Source organism: Lupinus angustifolius, chromosome LG13, assembly GCF_001865875.1.
Source record: "Lupinus angustifolius cultivar Tanjil chromosome LG13, LupAngTanjil_v1.0, whole genome shotgun sequence".
Classification (NCBI taxonomy): domain Eukaryota; kingdom Viridiplantae; phylum Streptophyta; class Magnoliopsida; order Fabales; family Fabaceae; genus Lupinus; species Lupinus angustifolius.
The window spans coordinates 4,212,029-4,224,947 of record NC_032021.1 but is presented as its reverse complement, the minus strand read 5'-3'; positions in this window follow the sequence as shown (position 1 = coordinate 4,224,947).

Here is a 12,919-nt window from a genome sequence, read left to right as displayed (position 1 = left end):
GCTCAGACAACCCTAAAAATCCATCCAAAATCCCTATAAACACTAAGTAAACTAAGCCTGAAGTATGCACCTGATTAGGGCAAAAAGGAGGACTCGTGGACCAGGAACACAATTTTAGGAGAGAGAGAAAATAAGGGATGAAAATCGTGGACCCCATCGACTATTTTAGGAAAGAGAAAATGGAAAAAGTGAAGTTGTGTATACCATCCACAACTTTAGGGGACAAAAAATAGAAAAAGTGAAGTTGTGGATGTCATCCACAACATTATGAGAGAGAAAAAGTGAAACTTTGGATGATGTCCACGATTTTAAGAGGAAAAAAAGTCGTGTGCATACTATCCACAAGTTCAATGAAAAGTACATTACTTTGGTAATATTTTAAAAAGTTACACCAGAACCGTAATAAATAAGTCAAAATATATTAGTTGTGTAAATTTCTTATTCTATTGGTATTTGTAAGCATATTGGTAGTTACTATTTGGAAGTTTTTTTTTTCATTTTCACTTCATCATTCTCATAACTATTTCATTATTTTTTTTTTCAATTTTTGTTCCAGGAAACTATCATCTTCACCAACTTCGGTATGATTTTATGTTTTTATTTTATTTCTACTTCATCATTCTCATAATTAAATTCGTGCATTCTATTTACTTACTACTTAGTACTATTTGTAACGGTTGTAAGAATATATTTGTCTTAACTACGTTTCTCATAATTATTAATTTTCCATTTTTATTAAACAAATCTATGATCTTCAATTGTCAAACCAACTCACATATATGATTTTATATCATTTTCATTTTTTATTTATTGGTAGATATGATTGGTTTATTATACTAGTTTATGCATGTACATTATTATACTAGTTTATGCATGTATATTATGTTTGTCATTTTGCATTCAATTTTAATTTTTTTTCACTATCTGAATTCTATTTTATTAGAATTGATGGATCAATTACAAAAATTGAATATAAATTTGCATAATCATAACTAATAAATTTGTGACATATTAATTGAGTCCAATTATTAATATTTTAAACCAGTCCTCATAAATTGTTTAAATTTGGAATTGTTAACTTATAATTTGTCTTGATTCATTGAATTTCATAACATATGTGATTAATTGAGCATATTACACATTTACTTTAATATTAGAAACTTAATGCACAATTATAATTATATTGCTAAATAAATAATTCTATTTTTAATGTCATAAGGAAATAGAAAAGTTCAAATTTTTTCGACTAGTTAAAAAAATGACATTATATACAATTAATTAATTGGTAGTTACATTTTAGAAGTCGAAATTATTAGGTATGATTGCATTTGAATGTCTTTTATTTCATTATCTGAAAACTAAATAATTGTTCCACACAATTAATTTTTGATTTGATTTTTGATTCTGTGTTTGGATTGAATTTCTCTTTAATATTTAATAGGATATAACAATTAAAATATTAGAGCAATTTGATTTGATTTATATTTTGATTAAATTATTTATGATTATCTAATTTTAAGGAATTCTCATTATGATATAAATTTGCAAATTGTAAATAATAAATTTGGGAAATATTAATATTTAATTCAATTTATATTCGATTTTGTTTGAATTTGTGGATTAGTTACAAAAATGTAATATAAATTTGTAGAATTATAATTAATAAATTTTTGGAATATTAATTCAATAATATATACTCATTAATGTTTAAATCATTTTTGATAATTTGTTTATTTTTGGATTTGTTAAGCTAAAATATGTCCTGATTCATTAAATTTCATAATGTGCATGGTTAATTGAGCATATTACATGGTTATTTTAATATTGAAAACTTAATGGGCAATTATAATTACTAGTGTGTACAGGCACTTCGTGTCTACCGACGAATATTGTGTGATACTACATATTCAATTTTATATATTTCATTTTTTTGAATTAAAATGTATTTGTTGTATTCAGTGTACTTTATTTTATATTTTTTGTTGATTATGATAATGTTTAATTTAAGGTGAGATATGTGGTTAATTAATGTATTGGTGGTAGTTGCTTAGGATTATATAGTTTTTTTGTAAAAATTAAATAATGTTAAGGGCAATATAGGAAATGAAAATTACACCATGAGGGAAGTTATTTCAAGTTTTGGCTTTATATATAGTATAGATATAGATTTATATATAGTATAGATATTGATAAAGAAATAATAATAAAATTCTATTTTTAAGTCATAAAGAAATAGAAAAATTCAATTTTTTTTAGATGAGTTACAAAAATGGCATTATGCACAATTAAGTTAAACTGTCACATAAAATAAGATGATGATATGACACATTAGATGTATATTAATGTAATAATGGTGTACTTTAGTAGTAGTGTCTAGAATCCAAGATACATAAACTAATTTGTCATAATGTTACAATTTCGCGGTAGATTTTATAAATTTTGTTGTTATGTATTTGTAAACTTTGGTTTTGTATTCATTTATGTTCCTTAAGTTTTGTTGTTTTTCACATTGTTAATTGCTGATAACTTTCACATTAATCTGTTTATATTCTAAATTATTACAACTAACAACATAGGTCTTTTATTTAATTATAAATATTAAATATATTTTTCAAGACCAGCACAAACGACCTGTGCAAATGCATGAGTACAGTTCTAGTTTAATTTTAAAGTATACAATTCTTATTTATAAAACACAATAATTTATAATACTTTGGGAAAAAAATATGAACCGAAAATTTTGCCTGCCTTGCCATAAATGTTAGTTTTTATAAACATTTTTATTTATTTTTAACTCCGGCTCGTTAACCTTTTTAATAGAAAATTACAATCTAAATTCCACCATGCTCCATTACCTTAAGATTCATCTAATAAGATAAATCTCACTTAAAATTTGTACTTTACTTATTTGGTAACTTTGAGTAACGATTCACTTTGTAACGTTTACTGGTTAAACAAAAAATAATGCTACTTGGTAATAAAGTGCTCTCTCTTAGGTTTTAGTTTCTTCCAATCTTTTTGGATCGCATCTCCAACATTGGTGGAAAAATCTCCAACATTTGTGGAACATCTTAGATTAAATCATGAGCACCAAGTCTTTCGTCCCATGAAGCTTTCTTGAAGACATTGTGCAAGACCAAGGGCTAGTCCCACCAACCCCTTTGGCTCCGGTGATGAAATATTTTGTCCAGGATTTGAAGAATTCGTGCAACATTACAGTGTCTCAGCTCCCTCAACCCTGCATAAAGGGTGATACGATTGCAATCAAAATCCCTCAAGAGGAATATCATGTTGGCCTACAAAGGTGTAAAAATCATCTTCATGGTAGACTTATCCTTTCCAAAGGGGACTCTCCCATTAAATTTATAGATCTAAAAGCTAAGTTTGGCTCTATGTGGAGTATGATTGGAAAATGGAATGTCATCTCTCTTGGAAGGGGTTTCTATAAGTTTTCATTCTCCTCAGTTGATGATATGAGGAGTGTATGCTCCATCGGGTCGTGGCATCTAAATCCTGGTTTTCTAATACTCTTTTTGTGGTCTCAAGACTTCAACCCCTCTTTGCAGAAACAATCTCACACTCAGTGTTGGATCAAAATCTAGGGGCTTCCTCAAGAACATTAGAGCCCAAGGATCATCTTCTCAATAGTTGGTGGAATAGGCACTCCAATTTCTCTAGATGATGCAACTAATAACAGAACTTATGGTCATTTTGCTAAAGTTCTAGTTGAAATCAATCTGAAATCTCAGCTTCCAAACCAAATTTTGGTGGAACGAGAGGGATTTGATTTTTTTGTCAACCTGGAATACGAAAATCTCCCTGAGTTTTGCAAGGGTTGTGAAGCAATAGGTCATATGATCTCCAATTGTAGGAGAGTGAACAAGAAAGAGTACACTGAGGAAGTTCTTAAAGTAAAGAAGAATAGTCATGTTGCCAAAGACCCCCCTGTGGAAATGCCTAATGACTTGGTCATAGACTTGGAATTTGATAATAGAGACCTTAATCTTGATAACTTGGAAAAGTTGATTCTATCTCCTGATATGGAGTCTAATGTTGCCTCAGAGGAGGAGAACATGGAGGACTCTAGAGTGGAAGACTCCTTTGTTGAGGCTCCTACTCATAGAGTGCCTGATTCCAACCAAGTGAACATCACTGTCCAACATGATGCAGAAATTGAAAATCAGGCAGTCATCCAAGATATGAGGATAATTGGAAGATTATGGGATGAGGATGATACAGATGATCATATAGAAGAAGGATCCTTTACTTCAATTCTATCTAAATCTCAGAAAAAGAGACTGAAAAAGAAGATTCACTCTGAGAAAATTCACTATACTGTAAAAGGGGTTATCTCAATTCTGATCAATGAAAGTTCTTTATTGGAATTGTAGGAGGATAGGTAATCCTAAAACTAAATTAGTTTTGAAAAATATTAGTACTTCCAATAAACCTGATCTGGTTTTCATTGTTGAACCTATGATTGTTATAGGGGATGTTAATAACATGTTTTGGTCTGAGTTGAATCTCAAGTTATTTGCTTACAATGATAGAGGTTCCTTATTGCCTAATCTGTGGGGTCTCATTAATAAGAACTTAAACCCTGCTGTGATTGCTTCATCTAATCAGTTCATTGCTTTATCTTTAACCATTGATAATAAGGTTGTGTACCTTTGTGTTGTTTATGCTCATAGTCATTACATTCAGAGAAGGTCTCTTTGGGAGGACATCATTAAGGTAATGAGGCAAATAGTTGGTCCTTGGAATTGCATAGGGGATTTTAATGTTGTGCTAGGTTCTAATGAATGCAGAGGGCCTAGGCTTCCCTGTTCTACTCCTTCTAAGGAGTTTCTTTCCTTTATTGAGGAGGCCAATTTGGTTCATCTGGTTACTAGAGAAGCTGAATTTACTTGGTCTAATAAAAGAAAAGGTTCAGCCCTCACAGAAAAAAGACTTAATAGAAGCTTGTGTAATGATGATTGACTATCAGCTTGGAACTTAGTCTCTTGTTGCACTCTTTCCAGGATCTCCTTGGATCATCGCCCTATTCTTCTTTTTTCCAGTTCTTCTGTGGTCAAAAGAATAACTCCTTTCAGATTCTTAAAAATATGGATGAAGCACCCTGACTGCTCAAGGGTGATTGAGGAAGCTTGGAAAGAGGAAATTGTTGGCAGCCAATGTTTATTCTGTCTGAGAAGCTAAAAAGGCTTAAGGCTAAGCTCAAAATCTGGAACTGGAATGTTGTTGGCAACATACATCAAAGAGTTCAAGAGGCTATGTCCACTATGGAAAATATTCAGTCTTGCGTCAATAATGATGGTCCTAATGAGGATTTGATTGATCAAGAGGGTATTGCTCAACTCAATCTGCTGAAGGCTTTGAACATGGAAGAAGATTTTTGGAAAGAAAAGTCGAGAATCAACTGGCATATGCCGGTCTCTAAGTCCATGACTATGCTTATAGATGGTGATAGAATCATATCAAATCAGGATGAATTAGCCACTCATACTCTGGATTACTTCACTAAGTTGTTTGCCACTCCTAATTACTCTTCTCCTAATCATTTGATTCAGGAAGTCATTCCTCATCTTGTGCTCCCTCAGGAAAACCTCAACCTCATTAGCATACCTTCTGAGGAGGAAATTAGAGTTATTGTTTATTCTCTCAATGGTGAGGGGGCCCCTGGTCCAGATGGTTTTGGAGGGAGTTTCTATCAAAGCTATTGGAACACAAGAGGTAAGGATGTCTGCTCTTATGTCCAACAATTCTTTTCTCAAGGTTGGTTGTTGCCTAACCTGAATTCAAACAGTGTGATTTTGATTCCTAAGTTTCCTAATGCTGACAAAATTGAAGACTTTAGGCCCATTGCTCTTGCTAACTTCCAATTTAAGATCATCACTAAGGTTTTAGCAGATAGATTATCCTTCATTGCTTCTAGGATAATTTCTCCTCAACAAAAAGGTTTCATTAGGGATAGAAATATTGCTGCTTGTATTTGCACTACATCTGAAGCTATTAATCTTTTCGATCACAAATGTTTTGATGGAAATTTAGCAATCAAGCTTGATGTTAGGAAAGCTTTTGACAACATGGACTAGAATTTTTTGCTGCAAACTCTAAAGGCTTTTGGTTTCCATGATCAATTCATCCAATGGATCAAGGTCATCCTGCATTCAGCTAGGCTCTCCATCAATGTGAATGGCCAAACTGTTGGTTTCTTCAAGTGTTCTAGGGGTGTGAGGTAGGGAGATCTTCTTTCCCCTTTGATCTTTTGCTTAGCTGAAGATGTGTTGAGTAGGGGTATTTCCAAACTGGTGGCTAACAATAAACTTAGTACCATATCTTGTCCTAATGGTCTTAGCACCCCTAGTCATGTGTTGTATGCGGATGATATTCTTATTTTTTGCAAAGGAGTCAAGAGAGAGTTACTTGATTTGAGACATCTAATCAATGATTATGCTTAAGCTTCAGGTCAATTCATAAATCCTAGTAAGTGCAACTTCTACTCTTCTAATGCATCCCCTATGAAATTGTAAATCTCTCCTCCTATTTGGGTTTTAATGCTGGTTTTCTCCCTTTCACTTACTTGGGGGTCCCTCTCCTCAAAGGGAAGCCCAGAAATATTCACTTGCAGCCTATTGCTGACAGAACTCTTGGTAAACTATCCAAATGGAAAGGTCATTCATTATCAATCATAGGCAGAGTGGAATCGGTCAAGTCTGTGATCCTCAGCATGTTAGTCTTCAGTTTTCATGTCTATGCTTGGCCTATTCAATTGCTAAAGAACTTGGATTCTTGCATCAGGAACTTTATTTGGTCAGGGGACACAAATACTAGAAAATTGGTCACTGTGTCTTGGTCCCAAGTCTGCTCTCCAACAAATATTGGAGGCCTTGGTATTAGATCCTTAAGGAAGCTAAACCAGGCTGCTCTCACTAAACTTGCTTGGGAAATGATGAGTTCTGATAGGGATTGGGGTGTCCTATGCAGAAAAAAATTTGGCCATGCTAATAATCCTTCTTCTAGATACTTCAAGTCGTCCATCTGGCCAGGCTTTAGGATGAATTGGCATGCTGCTTTTGATAACTCTATCTGGGTCATAGGAAAGGGGCACAACATTAGTTTATGGAAGGACAACTGGTTGAGAGTACCCTTGGTGGACCTTCTCAATATCTCTCAAGATTGGCAATGTCTTTTAAAAGCAAAAATTTCAGACTTCCTCCACAACTCATCTTGGTCTATCCCTAGGAGGTTGGTGGATCATTTTCCTTTTCAGATTGATCAAATAGCCGCAAAAAATTTCTCTAGTGGTCAGGATTTGCTCTATTGGGAATACTCTTCTGATGGAGTTCTCACTTTTAAGGAGGCTTACAAATCTCTTTCTCCAGCCTCCAATTATATAAATTGGTACATCACAATTTGATCAATGTCCAACCCTCCTTCAAAGTCCTTTGTTATTTGGAGATTAATCAACAACAAAATGCCTTGTGATGACAACTTGCAAAGGAGAGGTTGCAACATGGTTTCAATGTGCAGTCTTTGTAGAGCATCAGATGAAACATCTTCACATATTTTTCTGAATTGTCCTTTCATCCTTCAGATTTGGAATTGGATAAAATGCATCTTCAATATCAGATTGGATAATTCTTCAATCAAATTGATCCTTCTTGCCAGTAGAAAAGATTGGTGTGACCAAGTCAAGGATCTGTTCACTGCTTGCATTATTCATTCTGTTAGCACAATTTGATGGTGTAGAAATCAGTTGAGATTAAAAAATAAAAGCTGCAATCTAGCTATTGTCTTGAATAGAATCAGAATGACAACCTCTCTATCTGGAAACACAACTAAAACTACGACAAAACCTTCAATGCAGGAGCTTTGTATTCTAAAAGCCTTCAATATCTCAACCAACTATCCTAAGGCTCCCTCTATATTAGAAGTAGTTTGGTATCCTCATTTGAGACATAGGATCAAGATCAACACGGATGGAGCTACTAGAGGATCTCATGGTCTTGTTGGGGGGATTAATATTCAGAGACTATAGTGGTGACTGCCTTGCTTGCACTCCTAAGTTCTATGGTAATCATGATACTCTTTTTGTTGAGCTTAATGTTGCAATAACAACAATTCAGTTTGCTAACTCTAATGGTTGGATGGTAGTTTGACTTGAATGTGATTCTTCTATGGTGGTTGACATCTTCAAGGGTAAACACAAACCTCATTGGAAGCTTCTAAACAAATGGTTGTTGTGCAAAGCAACAATATTAAGAATGGATTGCATTGTTTCTCATATTTATAGGGAAGGGAACTCGTGTGCAGGTAAGTTAACAAACTATGGGATCAATTCCAAAACTATCTCTTCTTGGTCATCAGTTTCTAGTTTCATTTCAAATGATTGTTTTAGAAATAGGAATCAACTTCCTAGCTACAGATTTATTTCTCATTGATCCTCTTGTATCTTGGTCCTTTCTTTAATATATTTTGGGGTGTAGTTGCATCTTCGGCTTAAAAAAAAGTGATTATTATTGAAAAAATATTTTTAAAGCAAGTTAAATTTTAACATTGTAATTGAAATATGATAATTCAAATGTGATGAATGGTTATATCATTTATATATTAAACTTTGTCAAAACAAAGAGACCATTGTATTTTATTTATTTTATTGAGTTTTAGAAATAAATTATAGTGAAAACAAAATAAATTTTCATTCGGACCGTCAATAATACAATAACTCAAATATATATTAAAATTGTTTTTTTTTGTCTAGCTATATAAGACAGTCATACGCAGGTTGTGAGGTTTTCTTCACATGCAAGATTCAAAGTCACATTCTTTTTAGGGGGAGTGGCCATATTATACATAAGTCAACCATTCCTTACATAACTAAAACCAATTTAGAAAATGTAGCTTGGTTTTTCGAGTAATAATAAAAGAATTTTTAAATTAAGTTTGTGTTATAATAGTTAATATAACATTAATTAATCATGTAAAGGGTTTAAAAAACTTAACTATGCTATGTCAACCAGCATAGACAAAATTATGAGAAAATGGAGTGCGATTAGATGCAAAAAAAAAATTTATACAAACACGAGGGTGCTAGAGAACTCTTTTTTAATTTATTTTTAGAACATGTGCGTTTTCCTTGTTTGTTTGAAACGTGTGAGTGAAAAGGTTATACTATTTTTTAAAATTAATCTAAAAATAAATTGGATGTCTCGATGAGTAGTTGATATCCATATTAAAGGTAATGTGAGTAATTTTCTTTTTATTTTAGAAACAAATTATTTTATGGATTATCCCTTAGTGTGTGTTCTTTGATGTTGATTGGAAATGATCGGAAGTAAGAACCTGGTTGAGAAGCTTGCCTCTGGAGATTGGTTGTAACGGAGTTTGAACCTGTCAATAGAGTTACCTAAAAGTATTCTCCAAGGATCAAGTCAGTATAAGACTTAATGAGAATGATTGAGAGTAAATATGAAAAAGATGAGAGTAAAGAATAATGAATGCAAGTAATAAATGCGAGAGTGTGATAATAATGATACTTCTTGTGTGTGATAATAATGAGAGTTCCTTATTTATAGAGTTTGGGATGGTGGACGTTGCATCTGGTCATTGGTTGGTTGTAGTTCAGCAGGTACTATATATGATAAGCGTATACTAGGTTGTCCTTAACCACCCTGCAAGTCTGCTATTGTTTATTTGTCGGAATAGGTAGAATTTGCAGGCGGCGTAACAAATAGAATATCAGCGGCACAATAATGATGAGTCAGAGATGCATTAATAATGAGTTAGAGATACATTAATAACTCCTATAATAAGTATCGTTCAGACTTGGTCTACCAAGGATGGAATGTTATCAGGCAAATATCCATCCAGTTTAGCTAGGATGGAACAATATCAATTGAATTTATATCTTTTAAAAGTGACATTTTATAACAAAAGTATTATTCCAAACTATATATTTAGAAATTTTCTTTTGTTATTAGAATTTTCATAATTTTTTAAACTGTGAATTTACAATTAATATACTTAACTCATTATTTATCATATAGTAGGAGTATCATTTGTTGTCCTAATTACTATTTTTCCTTATTGATAAATTTCTTTGCTAATAAAAAAAGTAAGTAGTGAATAAAAAATAATTAGAGATGTAATTTAAATTTATTTGTAGTCATGAGGATGTTAAAATAATTTGAAGATATTTTGCCGGAATTATTGTCTTAGAATTACAATTATCATAATATTATAACTTTATCATAAAACCAAGCATCTTCATACTATCATCAGTTTTATATCATTTTATCTATAACTACACAAGATTTGTCCTAATGTATCTAAATATATACAATATTGCAACCTCATAACTTCTCTCATTCGGGATGACCAAAAAATCTAGACACGTGAATACTTGTGGGAAAATTCACACAATGCAAGTACGTGCACGAGTATCTCCACATTTTAGAAAGGGGTCTTCAAATTATTCGCAATATATATAGAGGCAAAGATGGATGTAGTAGTATTCATGTCCATGGATACCTCTAATATATCATATTACTTTAATATCTTGTTGAATTTGAACTTTAAAATATGTATAGTTTAACTTGATAAAGCAATGTTGTTCTTCTTGTCTTTTTTCGACTAACAAGGACATGGCATACAAAATGTCTAAAGTAACACTCATAGAAAGTTTTTTTTTAGATTTTTAAAATCCCTAACATATACTTGTAGGTACACATTGTATCTACGAGTACCCGCTAAAACTAGTAGAAAACCCGCAAGCAGGTACGAGTGTAATTCCTTATGTGTAGATGGGTAGTGGGAGCTACTATCTGTGTTGCCTCGTGCATGTTGTCATCCATACCTTCGATAATAAAATGTATATAGATTACATATTATTATAATAAAGTATATTTTATTGTCTTATTATTATGTTATTCATATTATTGTATTACATTTATTAACATCTTTGTCCCAAAAGGCCAAAAACAAATGTGACAACGCCTCTACTACCTTATCTTCTTTTTATAAATACATATTTATTTTGAAATTATAATATACCTTGTAAATTCGAGAATTAAACCACTACAATCTCATCTTGTTTGTATACGTACTCTCATCCAAATGAATTTTTTTATAACCATTAATATATGTATACTCCTTTGTCACTGGTGAAAGACTATAATTTCATTTTGGATACAAGATATTAACTCAACTTGTCAATCGACCATGAATTTTCATGATAATATGTATCTCTATATATAGAGACATGTAACCAACAACATTCAACATAGTTCAAAGATGGTCAAGTTCTTTATGCTTGAGGTCAGGGATTTGATGAAACTATTTGATTGGTATAGGAAGAACCCAATTAAGTCTTGAGGGATTCGCCCTGGCTTGGAACAAGTAGCTTGATATATATGTATGTTATCCTAGAAAGTAATTGTTTTAAGGTTGTGTAGATTCTCACATAGTGTATTGATATTCAGTTGCAACACCTTTCCTTGGTTGAATAGTATTTGTTCTTCCATATGTAGAGCATGGGTTATGTTGAGCTATGAGCTCACTATGTGGGATATAACACCATTAGGATTTCATAGTACCATTGATTTGGATAACAATTTCTTGTGTCCTAGTCCTTTTTTTTACCAAAAAAAGGCAATGCTCAATTAGGCTTCAAAATGAATTGGTCTTCCACTCTCTCTTTATCTAACCCTTGGTGCGAACCAAAATAAAAAGAGGTAGATTGTTAAACATGCCAAACAAAATTAAAGAAATATATATATATTATATATAAATTTGGTTGAACCTGCAAAAGATTTACTTCTTCTGTCTGATCTGTTTTGGATTCTCAAACTGGATGGCATACAAAACCTAAAAATATCATGCATGAATTACAGTTAGAGAGCTAAGTGAATAGTGTTAATATAACAAATTTTATCATAAAGAAAGAAATGAGAAGAAAAAAACATTATTGGGAAGGGTGACCTACTCACTGCTTAATTGTCTAACCATATCTGCAAGATTAGTCTCTTACCTCTGGGTACAACATTCTAACAAAAAGTGGAAATAATTTAGTGAAAAAGATAAGAAAAATGAACCTTGGGACTATTGAGAGGAGAAGTTGCAGTATCTTCCAAAGAATCATCAACAAAATCAGTTATGATATTCTTCCTCTTCTTGAAACTTGGTCTCTGACTAGTATTTTTATCCAAAGAAAACTCCTCAGCTTGTTCCTTATGAGCCAATTTTTTGGAAGCATCATCAGAGAGAAATGAAGAGGAGCTAAGAACACAAGATAAAGAGATGGAACAGTTGTGGTTATCATTCTGATTGTTAAAGAAGTCTTCAAAGTAGGTTGTCCAACCACTCTCCTCATTGGAGGAAGAAGAAGCTTTGGTTATGGAACTCATTGAGGTTATGTATGTAGTTTTATTCTCTGGCAGAAAGCCAAGAAGAGAATATGAAAAGTGATGTGATTAGTAGGGTTTGGTGGCCAGTTCTAAAGAGGCAAGTTTCCCAAATATAGTATTTATATAGGTGATGAAATTCTTACTCACTGTCACACTGCTTATTATTGTATAAAGTATAAACTGTAAACTACTTAAAAATGCATTTATTTTATCGTCTCTAAATACTAATGTGGATGTTGTACCACTCAAAAATATCGTCTCTAAATATTAAAAAAACAGTACCAAATAAAAACAATGCTACTTCCTGTATGTCAAATTGAAGAAATAGGCAAAAGTTGAACAAATTTAGACAAAAAAGTAGGGCAAGAAAAAGGCTCCAAGGCTCAACCTAACATTTAACATTTCAACTTCTCTAAGTTGAACATTTTTTTCTTCTCATTTTCAACCTCAAATTTAATACTATTTTTGTAAGTAATGATAAATAATGCGTTAATCAGTATACATTTTATTTT